The 16,520-nt window shown below is 47.7% G+C and overlaps 1 non-coding gene across 1 annotated transcript; it reads right to left on the bottom strand.

Moving 5' to 3' along the window:
• Positions 1–9,508: 9,508 nt before the first annotated feature.
• LOC120366226 (small Cajal body-specific RNA 18) lies at positions 9,509–9,592 on the bottom strand. Its single transcript, XR_005580961.1, has one exon.
• Between the last annotated feature and the right edge of the window lie 6,928 nt (positions 9,593–16,520).

Genomic DNA, 16,520 nt, shown 5'->3' with positions numbered 1-16,520 from the left:
AGAGTCCTGTGGTTAAGAGCACTTAAGCTCTTTAACAAGCCGGGTGTTCCTGTGCAAGTTACTTCACCTCTCTGTGCTTCTATTTCCTATCAGTAAAATGGGGATGCTAATAATAGCTCCTTCCTTAAAGGCTTGCTGGGAAGGAGATTAAATAAATGAGATAGTGAGTGTATAACATTCAGCACACCATGCCTGGTGTGGAGCAGGCCCCTAACAAATGGCATTCTTCTGTCCCTCCTCAGACCCAGGGAGGTGAGACTCGCCCAAGGGGCGCTGAGGTATATCCATCTGGCTGGATCAGGACCAGGACTTGGGCTTCCCCCTCCCTGTTCCTCTTGCTGCACCTCCACCTCCATTCAGGAAGAATGAAGATACTTGGACTCCAGGAAATGATCACCGTGGAAACCCATCTGCTGCTTCTTGTCTATGGCTGTTTGTTCCTCCAGCTCTGGGCTGCCTGAGTGTCTCACTGCAGAATTAGCAAGTGTGGAGGCTGGAGGTTTCCGGAGGCTCTGGGGTCGCAGTTCTCTCTTGCCTGAGCACAGAGATAACCACAAGCCACGGTGAATCCCAAACTCTGCAATATCAGTCAGATCCAGACGAGTGTCTTCCACCCGTAGATCCCCCCACCACACACACACACACACACACACACACACACACACAGGATGCAGAGCAGTTCCTGCTCATAGCAAGTAACCACACCTGAACCCCACAGGGTACAGGGGCAGGGAAGCCATCAGGCGGACCTGGGGATGGGGGATGGGGAAGCAGGTTCCAGCCTCTGCGCCTCTTCTAGGTGTGGCTATGTGACCTTGGACAAGTCACACCCTTTCTCTGGGCCTTCATTTTCTTTTTTGCGTATTTTTAAAATTTATTGTTTATTTTAAAATTTGTTTTAGAAACAGAGTCTTACTCTGTCACCCAGGCTGGAGTGCAGAGGTGTGACCACAGCTCATGGTAGCCTCAAACTCCTGGGCTCAAGTGATCCTCTCACCTCGGCCTCTTAACACACTGGGACCACAGACGTGAGCCACCACACCTGGCCTCGAGCTTTTCTTTTTTTCGAGATGGAGTCTTGCTCTGTCACACAGGCTGGAGTGCAGTGGCACGATCTCAGCTCACTACAGCCTCCGCCTTCAAGCAATTCTCTGCCTCAGCCTCCTGAGTACCTGGAATTACAGGCACCTACCACCATGCCTGGCTAATTTTTGTAGTTTTAGTAGAGACAGCGTTCTCCATGTTGGCCAGGCTGGTCTCGAACTCCTGACCTCAGTGATCTGCCAGCCTTGGCCTCCCAAAGTGCTGGGATTACAGGCATGAGCCATTGAGCCCAGCCTTCATTTTTTTTTTTTTTTTTTTTTTTAAAGACAGAGTTTCGCTCTATCATCCAGGCTGTGGTGCAATGGTGCAATCTCCACTCACTGCAACCTCCGTCTCCCGGGTTCAAACGATTCTCCCACCCTAGGCTCCTGAGTAGCTGAGATTACAGGTACCCACGACCACTCATGGCTAATTTCTAATTTTTCTGTTTTTAGTAGAGATGGGGTTTTGCCATGATGGCCAGGCTGGTCTTGAACTCCTGACCTCAGGTGATCCACCCGCCTCAGCCTCTCAAAGTACTGGGATTACAGTGTGAGCCACCATGCCCAGCCTCAGGCTTTCATTTTCTTATCATTAGCCTAAAATGGTAGCAGAATTTGGCTTTTCAGAGCAAAAAGATTGGAAATTCTTGCTCAGAAGTAATCCTGACACAGGTCGGAAGGTCACTCCTTCCGTTTCCCATCCTGTCAACATAACTTTTGTAAAACTTTGAAGTGAAGCACTGAGGAGCTTGTGTGGCCTTAATCCTCCCACTGAGGCATTGCATAACAAGCTCTCAAGTGTTGTGGGACTTCCTAAAGGGGAGTAACTTTGTTTGCCTTTTTTTTTTTTTTTTAAGACAGGGTCTCACTCTGTTGCCCAGGCTGGAGTGCAATGGCATAATCATGGCTCACTGCAGCCTTGACCTCCCAGGCTCAAATGATCCTCCTCCCTTAACCTCCTAAGTAGCCAGGACTATAGGCATGCACCACTACCCCTGGCTTTTTTTTCTTTCTTTCTTTTTTTTTTTTTTTTCGTAGAGACAAGTTCTCTCTGTTGCCCAGACGACGGGTCTCTAACTTCTGGGCTCAAGTCATTCTCCTGCCTCACCCTCTCAAACTGTTGGAATTACTGGCATGAACCACAACCACTGTGCCTGGCCTTGTTTGACTTTTTACTCCCTATGTATCAGGGCCCAAACATTTAATAAGTCTGAGAACTAAGGTGCTAATGTGTAGAAAACAGATAAGCTACGAACAATTTTTGTCCAACAGTGATACAGATGACTTCTGATCAGTAGGGATTACCCCTAAAGGTTATAGTTCATGAACTGTAGGGCATTTCCCAGTTTGAGATCTAACTGGCAATCTTGTTCCAGCATTCCCTGTGCTTCCTCCACTCCCATCAATGAGTTCTCTGAACCAGCTCTGCCATCCTGAGAGCTGCCTCGTGAATGAGTGAAATTAACAGAGATGTGCTCACTGCGTATTTGTATGGTTTTTTTTTTTTTTTTTTTTTTTACATTTAGAGGATTATAATTTTGGAGCTCACCGAGCCTCATTTTCCTCTTCTGTAAAATAGGGAATTCAAGGGACAGGTTGAACACGTGCCAGGCGCTACTGAGCTCTTTAAATCCAGAATTTCATTTAAGCCTTACAGCAAAACTGCCAGGGCAGATGGCTATTCCCCCAGTTTTACAGATGAGGGTCAGAGAGGTGATGTGATTGCCCCAAGGCCACACAGCCATTCAGTAACAGCCTGGATTTGAGCTACTGCATCACAGGGAACTAATTCCCTCCTCACAGGCTTACTGAGGGGCTCGTTGGATGAGATAACAGGTGGGAAAGTGCTTGGCAAACTGTACAGGTAGATACACAATGATCATTATAGTCAACCCGAGTCTACCTTACCTCACCTTTCCTTTCCCCTCATGCCACCTTGCCTAAGACCAAGTCTAACTCTACTTGATGTTGACCCAGACCCATATGGACTTCAGTTGGGATGGCACCAGCTTCAAGAGTCTGAAGAAGAGAACTGAAGCCAGAAAATGAGACATAGGATTTATCTGAGAAGACTTACATACAGGGTGGTCCAGTGGTAGCAAGCTGGACAGGAGAAACACAACTGCTTGCAAAAAGCATGCAGCTTATACTGCACCCTCGGCTGTGCGTGGTAGCTCATGCCTGTAATCCCAGCACTTTGGGAGGCTGAGGTGGATGGATCGCCTGAGGTCCAGAGTTCGAGACCAGCCTAGCCAGCATGGCGAAATCCCGTCTCTACTAAAAAGATATAGCATCCTCACTTAGCACCCTCCCCAGCATCCTTCACGTGGCAATGCTCATTTCTTCAGTTATTGCTGTTAGGTGCATCCACCATATAACCAGCCACCCTAAACACCACCCAGGGTCTCTCCCTCTGGGAGGTGGGTCTCTGCTTCCTCTAGAGTGAGTTTCTGTTTTCCAGAGAAAGCCAGAGGGGATTAAGGTAACAGGCATCTCTGGTCCATCCCCTCACCTACAGGACCTTGTTCATACCTCATGCTGCAGGTTGAGCTTTTAGTCCTGGCTGCTCCTTTGGGGGCTGTATTCCTGTATTCCAGGTCTGGGGAACATCCATATTCCTGGGGTAGGGGTCTGGGGACACACCAAGGGAAATAAATTTCAAACCCTGAATCTGAAGTCATTCTGTGCCATCCTCCTGAATGTCTCACCTGAATTGGACCCCTCAAGGGTTACAATTGAAGGCTACAGAAGCCGTGCCCAGCCTCCCTCAAGTTAGTTTCTGGACCTTTCTAGAGTAGCCCACCTCCGAACACCTCAGCTCTGGGTATCAAGGAGTTAATGCCTGGATCCAGCTTAGCAAATGTTTACCTAACCGGCAGCCTGCTTCGATCCCCAGGTAATTAACAGTCTGCTTTCCAAAGCCCAGGCAGAAAGATTTATTTCTCCTTTTTTCCTTTCCCAGGGATGCCTCTTGTGAACACAGCTTTCTGTGGGCTCTTTGAGAAGACGCACAGCAGAGTTTGGGAGCTGAGGGCAGGGATCAGGCCTGGAGTGAAGCAGGCCCAGAGGTGGGTACCAAGGAGGAAATGAAGGGGGCTTTGTCCCATTTCTCTCTGAGTCTTAGCCCCATCTTGGGAGCATGCCCCCAGACTGCCATTCTTGAATATGTGGTAATTACTGGTATAATCGGTGGAGCCCCTGCAAGGGCTGGGACCCTTACGTACTTTGCCTCACTTAACTTTCACAACTACTAAAAGAGCGAGGCCCTCTTATCTCTGCTTTCAGATTAGGGAAAGGAGATGCAGGGCGATGAAATCACTTGTCTAGGCTGGGCCCAGTGGCTCACGCCTATAATCCCAGAACTTTGGGAGGCTGAGGCAGATGGATCACCTGAGGTCAGGAGTTCGAGACCAGCCTAGCCAACATGGTGAAACCCAGTTTCTACTAAAAAGACCAAAAAAAAAAAAAAAGTAGCCAGGTGTGGTGGTGGGCGCCTGTAATCCCAGCTACTTGGGAGGCTGAGGCAGGAGAATCACTTGAACCCGTGAGGTGGAGGTTGCAGTGAGCCAGGATCGAGCCACTGCACTCCAACCTAGGCAACAAGAGTGAGACTCCATCTCAAAAAAAAAAAGAAAGAAAGAAAAGTCAGGGAAATTTTTTAAACCTCACCAATTTATATAAAGACATGTGTAATATTATAGCTAAAAACTAGGAATGGGAAGAATTGCTCAGTGGACTTGGGAGCATGGAGTTGATGCAACAGAATCTTGAAATGCTATTTGGAAAGTGGAATAACTAACATTTACTAAGCACTAACATGTCAGGCACTTGGCAGAGAAAGAGGTCTTTATATGCAAAAATTTCACTTAGTATCCTCAAGGGTCTTCTGAGGTAGGTATTATCACCATTCTTCCTTTTTTTTTTTTTTTTTTCTTGTTTTTGAGACAGTCTTGCTCTGTCTCCCAGGCTGGAGTGCAGTGGTACAGTCACAGCTCACTGCAGCCTCAACTTCCCAGGCTCAAGTGATCCTCCCACCTCAGCCTCCTAAGTAGCTAGGACCACAGGCACGTGCCACCATGCCAGGCTAGTTCTTGTTTGTTTGTTTTTTTAAGAGATGGGCTTCACTATGTTGCCCAGGTTGGTCTTGAACTCCTGGGCTCAAGTGACTGTCTCACTCTTCTGTTGCTAATGGCTTATTACAGCAATTTAAGGAAATGACACCTCTGGGATTAGATGTAAACTAAAGTGTTCAACATAGCATCCAGTACATAGCAGGTACTGAACAAATCCACTGCTTTTTCTTCCATAATGGAAAGTAAAAAAAAAAAAAAAGTCCAGCAGATCTGATGCCAGATAGACCGTGGTTCAAGTACGGGATTTCCTCCACACTGGCTGGGTGACCCTAGACGAGTGATTTCTCAAAAAAAAAAAAAAAAAAAAATGAAATCACTCGTTTAGGGTCACCCAACCATTGTATTCAAACTAGAAAACGCTAAGCCTGCTTACTGCCTTGACTGTTCCTTTCCTGAAACTAGACAGAGCGGGAACGGGGTTTGGCTTCAGCTCCTGGAGCATTCTTTCACACATTCACATTGATTCATAAAACCCACTACGCATCTTGCTGACACCATACCGGCTAACCCTGAAGGTTTAGCCAAACAAAGAAAATCACCATTCTGTATTGTTCTGGGCACTCATAATGTGTAACCATGCCTTTTACTTCAAGGAATCCAGGAACTGGCTTTAGGAGATCCAACTGATTTACAGGCTTGTTGCTGCTTGCCAGACCACCACCAGGTGGCCCATTGCTCAAGAAAACCAGCCAACCAGACGTGAGGACCTGCAGAGTCCGCCTCACGTGCTTTGCTTGGCCCAGACTGCATAACCTACCCACTATCAATTCCCATGCTTTGCCTAATAAAAATTACCAGCCAGCTCTTTTCAGAGAGTCAGCCAGGGAATTTTCTCACTGTCTTGTGCTGCCTCCCTTATGCCCAGGCACAAGTTCCAATAAAGCCTGGTCTGGTTAAACTCTTTTGGCCTCATGTCAATTTCTATTGCATTGACAGCCCAAGAACCCATCCTTGGGATCCAAACCACACTAAAGGTTCTTGCCCACCTTTTCCCCTCTGCCACCTGACAGACCCCGTGTGTCTCCCACGGCATAGCATGCCCCCTCCTCTCCCAAGAGAGTATAACAAACTTCTTCTGTGAGTATAACAAACTTCTTTTTTTTTTTTTTCTTAAAAAAAAAAAAAAAAAAAAAGAGGCCGGGCATGGTGGCTCAAGCCTGTAATCCCAGCACTTTGGGAGGCCGAGGCGGGTGGATCACGAAGTAAAGAGATCGAGACCATCCTGGTCAACATGGTGAAATCCCGTCTCTACTAAAAATACAAAAATTAGCTGGGCATGGTGGCGCGTGCCTGTAATCCCAGCTACTCAGGAGACTGAGGCAGGAGAATTGCCTGAACCCAGGAGGCGGGGGTTGCGGTGAGCCGAGATGGCGCCATTGCACTCCAGCTTAGGTAACAAGAACGAAACTCTGTCTCAAAAAAAGAAAAAAAGAGATGGGGTTCCACCACATTGGCCAGTCTGGTTTCGAACTCCTGACCTCAGGTGATCCACCTACTTCGGCGTCCCAAAGTGCTGGGATTACAGGCATGAGCTATCATTCCCGGCCTAACAAACTGCTTTTCAGTGGCGGTCATCTCCTGATCTGCTGGCTTCACCAAATCTAAACAATAGTAAGCCAGTCCCTCATGGCTTCCATCATACTTAGAATAAAATCCAGACTTCTTTCTACAGCCTAGAAGGCCTGCTGGGCTCTGGCCTCTCCCTGCCGTCCAAGCCCTGGCCTCTGCCCTCCCTTGCCCCGGGCTCCACCCCACTGCTTTCTTCCTGCCCTCACACCCAGCAGAGCCTTGAGGGCCTTCCTTTGCTATTCCCTCTGCCTAGAACATCTTTGTCCAGAACTCAGCAGGGATGGCTTCTTTTCCATGTCCAGGGCTCAGTTTACAGTCACCTTCTCAGCCAGGCCTTCTCAGCCAGGAACACTCACCATCAAGGAACAATAACAGCCGACACTTCCTGGAAATTTTCCATGGCCCAGACACTATTTTATGTGCTTTCTATTTACTATTCACTCCTTGAATCCTCACAACAACCTCTAAGGTAGATATTGTGACTCTTTCTATTTTGCAGATAAGGAAACTGAGGCTCAGAGAGGTTAAATGAGATGATTGAAGTTTTACAGCTAACAATCAGGAAAGCCAGAACTCAAACCCAGCAGCCTCAAACCGGGAGTCCACGCTTGGAACCACAGTGCTGCATTTCTTAACACAGAGTAAGGGCACAATAAATACTAGCATTTTGTTGTTTTATCAGAGCCTATGTTTCACCCACCAGTTTTCTTCCTCTTTTTTTAAAAAAATGATATCTTGACTGTAGACCTGTGCGGGCAGGAGCCTGATGAGTTATTTATTTTTTTATTTATTTAGAGACAGAGTTTCACTCTTGTTGCCCAGGCTGAAGTGCAGTGGCACGATGTTGGCTCACAGCAACTTCCACCTTCCGGGTTCAAGCGATTCTCCTGCCTCAGCCTCTCAAGTAGCTGGGATTACAGGAATGCACCACCACGCTCAGCTGATTTTGTATTTTTAGTAGAGATGGGGTTTCACCACGTTGGCGGGGCTGGTCTTGAACTCCTGACCTCAGGTGATCCACCCCCTTGGACTCCAAAAGTGCTGGGATTACAGGTGTGAGCCACCACACCCAGCCAACATCACTTTTTAATGTAGAGGCTAGGTCTCGCTCGTTGCCCAGGCTGGGAGTACCACAGCTATTCATAGGTGTGATCATAGCTCACTGCATCCTCGACCTTCTGGGCTGAAGCGATCCTCCCGCCTCAGCCTCCTGAGTAGCCGGGACTAGAGGCATGGGCTGCCACCCTCTCCCTGATTTTCTTTCATTAAGTTTGGATTCCTTCACACAAGTCATTCACTGTCCAGTTTGTCCCTCTTGCTCCCTATTGTCTTAGCCCAATTTAAACTAACTTGGTTAAACCCCGAAGTCATTCATGCCTCTTACTCAGCCCCTCATTTTTTGTTGTTGTTGTTGTTTTTGAGACAGACTTTTACTCTGTCACCAAGGCTAGCATGTAATGGAGCAATCATGGCTCACTGCGGCCTCTGCCTCCTGGACTCAAGCGATCCTCCCACTTCAGCTTTCCGAGTAGTTGGGAATACAGGCGCACACCACTGCACCTGGCTAATTTTTTTTTTTTTTTTTTTTTTTTTTTACAGTTTTGTAGAGCTGGGCACGGTGGCTCACACCTGTGAGCCCAGTGCTTGGGAGGCTGAGGCAGGCGGATCACTTGAGGTCAGGAGTTTGAGACCAGCCTGGCCAACGTGATAAAATCCTGTCTCCATTAAAAACACAAAAATCAGCCAGCTGTGGTATGGTGGTACACGCCTGTAATCCCAGCTACTCAAGAGGCTGAGGCAGGAGAATCAAAAACAAATTTGTAGAGACATGGTCTTACCATGTTACCTGGGATGGCCCCTTATTCTTTTAACCAATACCCACAAAAATGAATAAGTTACCCTCACCCTCCGGGAGCCCACAGTCACAGGCAGAGGCAGACCTGCACCGGATCACTGCACTGCAGGGCTATGTGTGCTGTCCTGGGGATGTCAACAAGTGTCAGAGAAGCACAAGGGGAACATCCCAAAGAAAGTGACATCTCTACTGGTTTGAAGGACTAGACAGGAAGCAGATGGGAGAAGTGCAGCACAAACAAATGCATGAAGGTGGCTGAGTGCACACGTGTCTAGGGACCTGCTGGTCACATTGGGTGTGAAATGCATGAAGGTGGCTGAGCGCACGCGTGTCTAGGGACCTGCTGCTCACATTGGGTGGGAAATGCACAGAGGTGGCTGAGCACACACGTGTCTAGGGACTGGCTGGTCACGTTGGATGCAAAGCAGGCATGAATCTGCCTGGCTGAGGGAAATCGATCCAGATCTGGAAGGGCTTCTGTAAGGACTGCAACTTCTGTTGTGGAGGCTGCAAGCAATCCCAGAGGGATTTTATTTTATTTTATTTTATTTTGCCTGGCCTCAGTCCATTTTTTTTTTTTTCTTTTTTGAGACAGGGTGTCACTGTGTCGCCAGGCTAGAGTGCTGTGGTGCAATCTCAGCTCACTGCAACCTCTGCCTCCTGGATTCCAGCGATTTTCCTGCCTCAGCCTCCCGAGTAGCTGGAATTACAGGCAGGTACCAACACGCTCAGCTACTTTTTTTGTGTTTTTAGTAGAGACAGGGTTTCGGCATGTTGGCCAGCTGGTCTCCAACTCCTGATCTCAGGTGATCTGCCTGCCTTGGCCTCCCAAAGTGCTGGGATTACAGGCGTGAGCCACTGCGCCCGGCCCTCAGTCCGTTCTTGGAACACACTCCATTACCTGGTTCCCAAAACTCAAGACTGCACAATGGTTACTTCATCACTGGCCAGGGTTCACAGTTACCGAAGCAGAGGCCTCTCTATACCTCCCTCCCCTCCAGCCTCGCCCACTGCCACTCTCCCTTCCTACCCCCACCCGGGTTCCCTGACCCACTTTACCTGCCATGTTTGTATAACTTTCTCAGACTCCCAGCTGGCATTGCTGCCTACAGTGGGCTCTGATCATGAAAGGAAAACTGCCCTGGGGACCCCAGAATGCCCTACTCTACTTCACGTGCTGCACCCCATCTGCTGCCAACCTCTCTGCCCTGCCCGTGCCCAAAACCAGTGCTGTGTCAGGCTAGGCAGTCTTCCTAGAAATTTTAAGCAGGGATTGGCATGATATTGCTGGCAAGGTTTCCACCCCCTCTCCCATTCCAACCCCATCCAATTTCTCCAAAACTACTGAGAACTTGGGGCTCACCAAATCAGCTCATGTTCTGCAGACCAGCAAGCCTTTACCAGGCATCTGATAGGCTTGATAATAACAAGGCTGGAAGCCAGGAAGAGAACATTAAGAGCAGGAATTCAGCCCTGCCTTGGCCTCTAGGTATCCCCGAACTGGCCCAGTTTCCAAGAATCATTTTGATGAGAGATTCTGGGAAGCAGGACATTGTTGAAGCCAAGTAAACTCCCAAAGGCCTGGAAGGAGCCAGAAAGCAGAAACGGTAATGCTTCCCCGTCTCAGGTGGGAGTGAGCAGGAAGTCCGGCTCCTTTCCTTGTGGGAAGCCCCCTCAGCCTGGCCTCCTTCTGGGTTCTGTAGCCCTCTGCTTCTCTCAGCTAGGGCTCTGGCAGCTGCCTTGGGGGACGCCCCCCATCTCTACACTGAGGCTTGGCAGACAGGGAATATGAGAGCAGCCTCAACAATCCAGTTCCCTTCCCTTCCCAACAGCCAGGCATCAAGGTATGGTAGCAGAACAGGGAAATCTGAGTTCAATCCTGGTTTAGCCAGCCATTAACTATAAGACCTTGGGTAACGCAGCCTCTGCATACCTTGGTTTCCCAACCTGCAAACTGGGGGTGGAGCTACTGAACCATTGTGCCAACTGAATGAGCTCAGGTGTGCCAAGCACTTGGCACAAACATGTTCCTTCCCAAGGTTGGACGCTGGCATTTGGCTTTCTTTAGGTGGAGTGGGGCCAGGGTGAGCATTAGCTGGACCACACAGATTCAACACATATTTTGGCAGAGAAGACAGCACTTGTAAAGGTATGCAGGGGTAACAGGGCATGGCAAGGTTGGAGAATGTTATGTTCCCGAGCAGTTTGCTGTCCCTGGAGCAAGGTGTGACCAAGAATGAGGAGATGGGAGATGAGACAAAAAAAAGACCAGCTAGGGTCAGGGTGCGAAGGGCCTTGAGCCAGACTGAAAAGCTGAGGCTCCACGTATACCCCTTAGACTTAAAAGTTGGAAAGAGGCCGGGCGCGGTGGCTCAAGCCTGTAATCCCAGCACTTTGGGAGGCCGAGGTGGGTGGATCACGAGGTCAAGAGATCGAGACCATCCTGGTCAACATGGTGAAACCCCGTCTCTACTAAAAATACAAAAAATTAGCTGGGCATGGTGGTGCGTGCCTGTAATCCCAGCTACTCAGGAGGCTGAGGCAGGAGAATTGCCTGAACACAGGAGGCGGAGGTTGCGGTGAGCCGAGATCGCGCCATTGCACTCCAGCCTGGGTAACAAGAGCGAAACTCCGTCTCAAAAAAAAAAATAAATAAATAAATAAAAAAGTTGGAAAGAAAAAACAAATATATATATATATATAATATATATAAAATATATATAATATATTATATATATTATATATATAAAATATATAATATATAATATATATTATATATATAAAAAATATATATAATATATAATATATATTATATATATAAAAAATATATATAATATATAATATATATATATATATACATAAATAAGTAAAAGGCTTAGGCTCCATTTCAGGCTCCCCATCACGGGGTGCAGCAGTGAGGACTGTGGAATGTGAACCAGGCAGAGCCGGCTGCACATTTCAGTTCATTTCATTTAGCCTAGTGCTGGGAGGCTGCAGTGAGCTCTATTTGTGCCACTGCATTCCAGCCTGGGTGACCGAGCCAGATCCTGTCTCTTAATTTAAAGGAAAAAAAAAAAAAAAAAAAGAATAGACCAGGCACAGTGGCTCACACCTGTAATCCCAGCACTTTGGAGGCTGAGGCCGACAGATCATGCGGTCAGGAGATTGAGACCATCCTGGTCAACAGGGTGAAACCCTGTCTCTACTAAAAATACAAAAAAAAGGCCGGGCACGGTGGCTCAAGCCTGTAATCCCAGCACTTTGGGAGGCCGAGGCGGGTGGATCACGAGGTCAAGAGATCGAGACCATCCAGGTCAACATGGTGAAACCCCGTCTCTACTAAAAATACAAAAAATTAGCTGGGCATGGTGGCACGTGCCTGTAATCCCAGCTACTCGGGAGGCTGAGGCAGGAGAATTGCTTGAACCCAGGAGGTGGCAGTGAGCCAAGATCACACCACTGCCCTACAGCCTGGGCAACAGTGTGAGACTCTGTCTCAAAAAAAAAAAGAAAAGAAAAGAAAGAAAGAGAGAGAGAAAGAAAGAAAGAGGGAGAGAAGAAGAGAGGGAGGGAGGGAGGAAGGAAGGAGAAAAAAGAGAGGAAAGAAAGAGAAAAAAGGAAGGAAAGAAAGAGGGAAAGAAAGGAAGGAAGGAAGAAAAGAGAGACGTAGAGAAAGAAAGAAAAGGAAGGGAGGGAAGGAAGGAAGAAAGAATGGAAGGAAGGGGGAAGGAAGGAAAGAAAGAAGGAAGGGAGAAAGGAAGAAAGAAAGAGAAAAAGAGAAAGAGAAAAGGAAAGAAAGAAAGAGAAAGCAAGCAAGCAAGCAAGAAAGAAAAAGGTGAAAGACTGTCTTATCTAACAGGGAAGCTGGGCATTTAGGCACCAACTCTCTTGATCAGGTGTCCCCAAACTTTTTACACAGGGGGCCAGTTCACTGTCCCTCAGACCGTTGGAGGGCCGCCACATACTGTGCTCCTCTCACTGACCACCAATGAAAGAGGCGCCCCTTCCTGATGTGCGGCAGGGGCTGGATAAATGGCCTCAGGGGGCCGCATGCGGCCCGCAGGCAGTAGTTTGGGGATGCCTGCTCTTGATAGTTGAAGGTTGCCGGGCGGGCGCGGTGGCTCAAGCCTGTAATCCCAGCACTTTGGGAGGCCGAGGCGGGTGGATCACGAGGTCGAGAGATCCAGACCATCCTGGTCAACATGGTGAAACCCCGTCTCTACTAAAAATACAAAAAAATCAGCTGGGCATGGTGGTGCGTGCCTGTAATCCCAGCTACTCAGGAGGCTGAGGCAGGAGAATTGCCTGAACCTAGGAGGCGGAGGTTGCGGTGAGCCGAGATCACACCATTGTACTCCAGCCTGGGTAACAAGAGCGAAACTTCGTCTCAAAAAAAAAAAAAAGAAGGTTGCCTCTGAGGTACGTAACACACCTGTTCCTGTTCCTCCTGGTTCATAGATAGCTAAGAAAGCTCTCGGGCAAGGAAGCCAATAGAAGTAGGCTCTTGTGTGGTGGGGCCCTGAGCATGCTGAAAACTACCACAATGGCAAGGGACTCAGAGAAGGGGTGGGGGCTATGAGGCAGGTGTCAACACTGTCTGCTGTTACCTGTTTGAGCCTCTGTTCTCTCGTCTGGAAAATGAAAAGGATATGAGATACTTCACAGGAATATTAAATGTAAAGTATTTGAAAGTTACCTAACGACATGGCTGACACGTAGGGGATAATCAATAAATGGTAGGTATGCTTAGGGTCAGCTCAGATATCAGTTCCTCAGAGAATCCTTCCCTCCCACTCTATTGAGAGTAGCTCACTCCCTTCATCCTCCATCAAAGCAGCATCCTATTTCCCGTGGAGCATTTTAACATAGCATATAATTATCTCGTTTATGTATTTGTTTGAGGTTTTGTTTTTGTTTTTGTTTTAGAGACAAGTTCTCACTCTGTCACCCAGGCTACAATGCAGTGTCGCAATCAAGGCTCATTGCAGCCTCAGACATCTAGGTTCAAATCATCCTCCCACTTCAGCCTTGTAGTAGATAGGACTACAGGGACGCACTACCATGCCCAGCTATTTTATTTTTATTTATTTATTTATTTATTTATTTATTTATTTATTTATTTATTTGGTTTGTTTGTTTTTGAGACAGTCTCCCTCTGTTGCCAGACTGGAGTGCTGTGGCGCAATCTCAGCTCATTGCAACCTCTGACTCCCTGGTTCAAGCAATTGTCCTGCCTCAGCCTCCTGAGTAGCTGGGTTTACAGGCACATGCCACCATGCCCAGCTAATTTTTTTGTATTTTTAATAGAGACGGGGTTTCACCATGTTGGCCAGGATGGTCTCGATCTCTTGACCTCTTGATACACTCACCTTGGCCTCCCAAAGTGCTGGGATTACAGGCGTGAGCCACCACACCCAACCAAGACAAATCATTTCTTTCTTTTTCTTTCTTTCTTTTTTTTTTTTAGACAAATCATTTCTATATGCCTAGCATGCAGCCCAGAAGAGACATCACAATATGCTGGGATGTAAGAAAGAGGAAGGCAGTCCCTGAAGTCCAGGGGCCAGTCTGACGCAGCCAGGCCTTGGCCTTGGCCTGTTGGACATAAACAACTTCATAGAACATCAACAGCAGACAAGGCCACTCTGTGACTGTGATAATCAAAACACAAACAGGACCACTCGTAATCATGTCTGAACACAAACAAAAGATACATACTGTCCAAACCACGAAAAAGACCAACCATCCCCCTATCGCTGCCAAAATGAGAGACTGCTGCTTCTTATCTGTGACAGATTTAGCCTGGGTCTAGCCTCCCCTCCTCCTAGGTACATTTTATCGAGACCCAAGTAATAGAATTACCCCTGCTCTTGACAGCATCCAATCTGAAACCAAGGCCTGTTTCCTTAAACTCTCCCAACTTATCTAACAAAAGCCCTGATTCTGTAAGTTCTGTCTTCCACCCTCCTGCTGAGATGCCCCCCTGTACCATTTCCCCATTGCCTGCATTTTCCCTTGTTGCAATGAGTAACTAATACAACTTGTTTAATTACAGGTACGTTTCTGGTGGTTTTTGACTGGAATGCCGTCGACACAATTATCACCTATCGTTGAGCATGAAATATTATTGTCAAAGTTAAAAAATATTGCTTCTCAAAACTAGTTGACGATAAGAGAAGGAAAAGTAGTTGTTCCTTCTGGAAGATAGGTGGGGTTGATGGATTATAAACCGAGAAGCCAACCTTTCAGGATATTGGAAACATTCTACATTTTGAAGTAAATGGTAGTTACAGCAAATGTTTCTAAGAAGTTAAACTGTATACTTAAGATTAGTGCACATTATGGCCAGGCCTGGTGGCTCACGCCTGTAATCCCAGCACTTTGGGAGGCCAAGGAGGATGAATCATAGGTCAAGAATTCAAGACCAGCCAGGCCAAGATGGTGAAACGCTGTCTCTACTAAAAATACAAAAATTAGCTAGGTGCAGTGACAGGCACCTGTAATCACAGCTCCTTGGGAGGCTGATGCACGAGAATCACTTGAACTCAGGCAGTAGAGGTTGCAATGAGCTGACATTGTACCACTGCATTCCAGCCTGGGCAATAGAGTGAGACTCCATCTCAAACAAACAAACAAAAAAGATTAGTGCACATTGCATATTTTATTGTATACCTTTATTTTAAAAGTTTTGTCCACTGGTGGGGCATGGTGGCTCACACCTGTAATCCCAGCACTTTGGAAGGGCAAGGTGGGCAGATCACTTGAGGTCAGGAGTTCAAGATCAGCCTGGCCAACATGGTGAAAATCCATCTCTGTTAAAAATACAAAAATTAGTCAGGCATGGTAATGTGCCTCTAATCCCTGCCATAAGGGAGGCTGAGTTAGGAGAATCGCTTGAATCCAGGAGGCAGAGGCCACAGTGAGCGGAGATCCTGCCACTATACTCCAGACTGGACCACAGAGCGAGACTGTCCTCCCCACCACCACAGAAAAAGTTTTGTCCACCAAACTTCAGCAGGTAGTGGGAGAATAGAAAATCCAAAGCTGGTCACTCAAATACCAACTTGAAGCAATTTAGCAACAAAGGAAAGGCCAGACTTGGGACAGCAGCTGACAGCGGACTTGAAGGGAACTTCAGGCTGTTGGGGGATGAGATCTATGATGAAAATGCTGGAAAATCAACCATTTGCTTAAAAAGGTAAAAGCATTTGGGTTGTTTATCCCAGAAAAGATGGGCTTGGAAGGAAGTGTGGTTAAACCCAACTGTTTTATTTTGCAGCAGGGAAGAGTTTGATTGTGCTCAAGGAATATCTTCCTAACAGGGACAAAGGAGGTAAAGGAGGAGGTGGCATGCCTGTCCCTGGGGAATTTTAAACTCAGCTGGCCAGCAAATGGCTGCAGCATAGCCTGGTCTGGGAGTAGGAGACTGAAGTGACCTCCAGCTGTCCCTCTCATGACCAGCACCTCCGGCTTGTCATGAGAGTTCTGGCCAGCTGCACAGCACGGATTAATGGGCCAAAGGGAGCCGCTCTCTGATCTGTACTAAGCTTTTCAGGTTCTGTGGTCGCCGCCATCAGCCACAGATTTAATGAGAGCCGGGGCTTAATGACCACAGTGCAGCGCTGCCAACACTCTCTCCGGATGACTTTATCTTGGTTCCTGGAAGGATGGGGGTGACAACAAGTGTGTCGGCAGAAGAGGAGAGCCCAAAGCAGGGACTCTGGACCCTGGTGATTCGAGGGAATGTGGGCTGCAAGAGTGGGTGGAGGGGGCGACTGCAGACTCAGTACCAGACCTCAAAGAGCTCACAATGTGTCAAGAGTTAAAACCTCTAATCCAGGCGATAGCCCAAGGCAGTGGGAGTCAACTCCCAAGTGT

The sequence above is a fragment of the Saimiri boliviensis genome, chromosome 11 (assembly GCF_048565385.1).
Source record: "Saimiri boliviensis isolate mSaiBol1 chromosome 11, mSaiBol1.pri, whole genome shotgun sequence".
In the NCBI taxonomy this organism is placed as follows: Eukaryota; Metazoa; Chordata; class Mammalia; order Primates; family Cebidae; genus Saimiri; species Saimiri boliviensis.
Note: the sequence above shows the minus strand (reverse complement) of the source record. Positions and strands in the feature narration are given on the sequence as shown.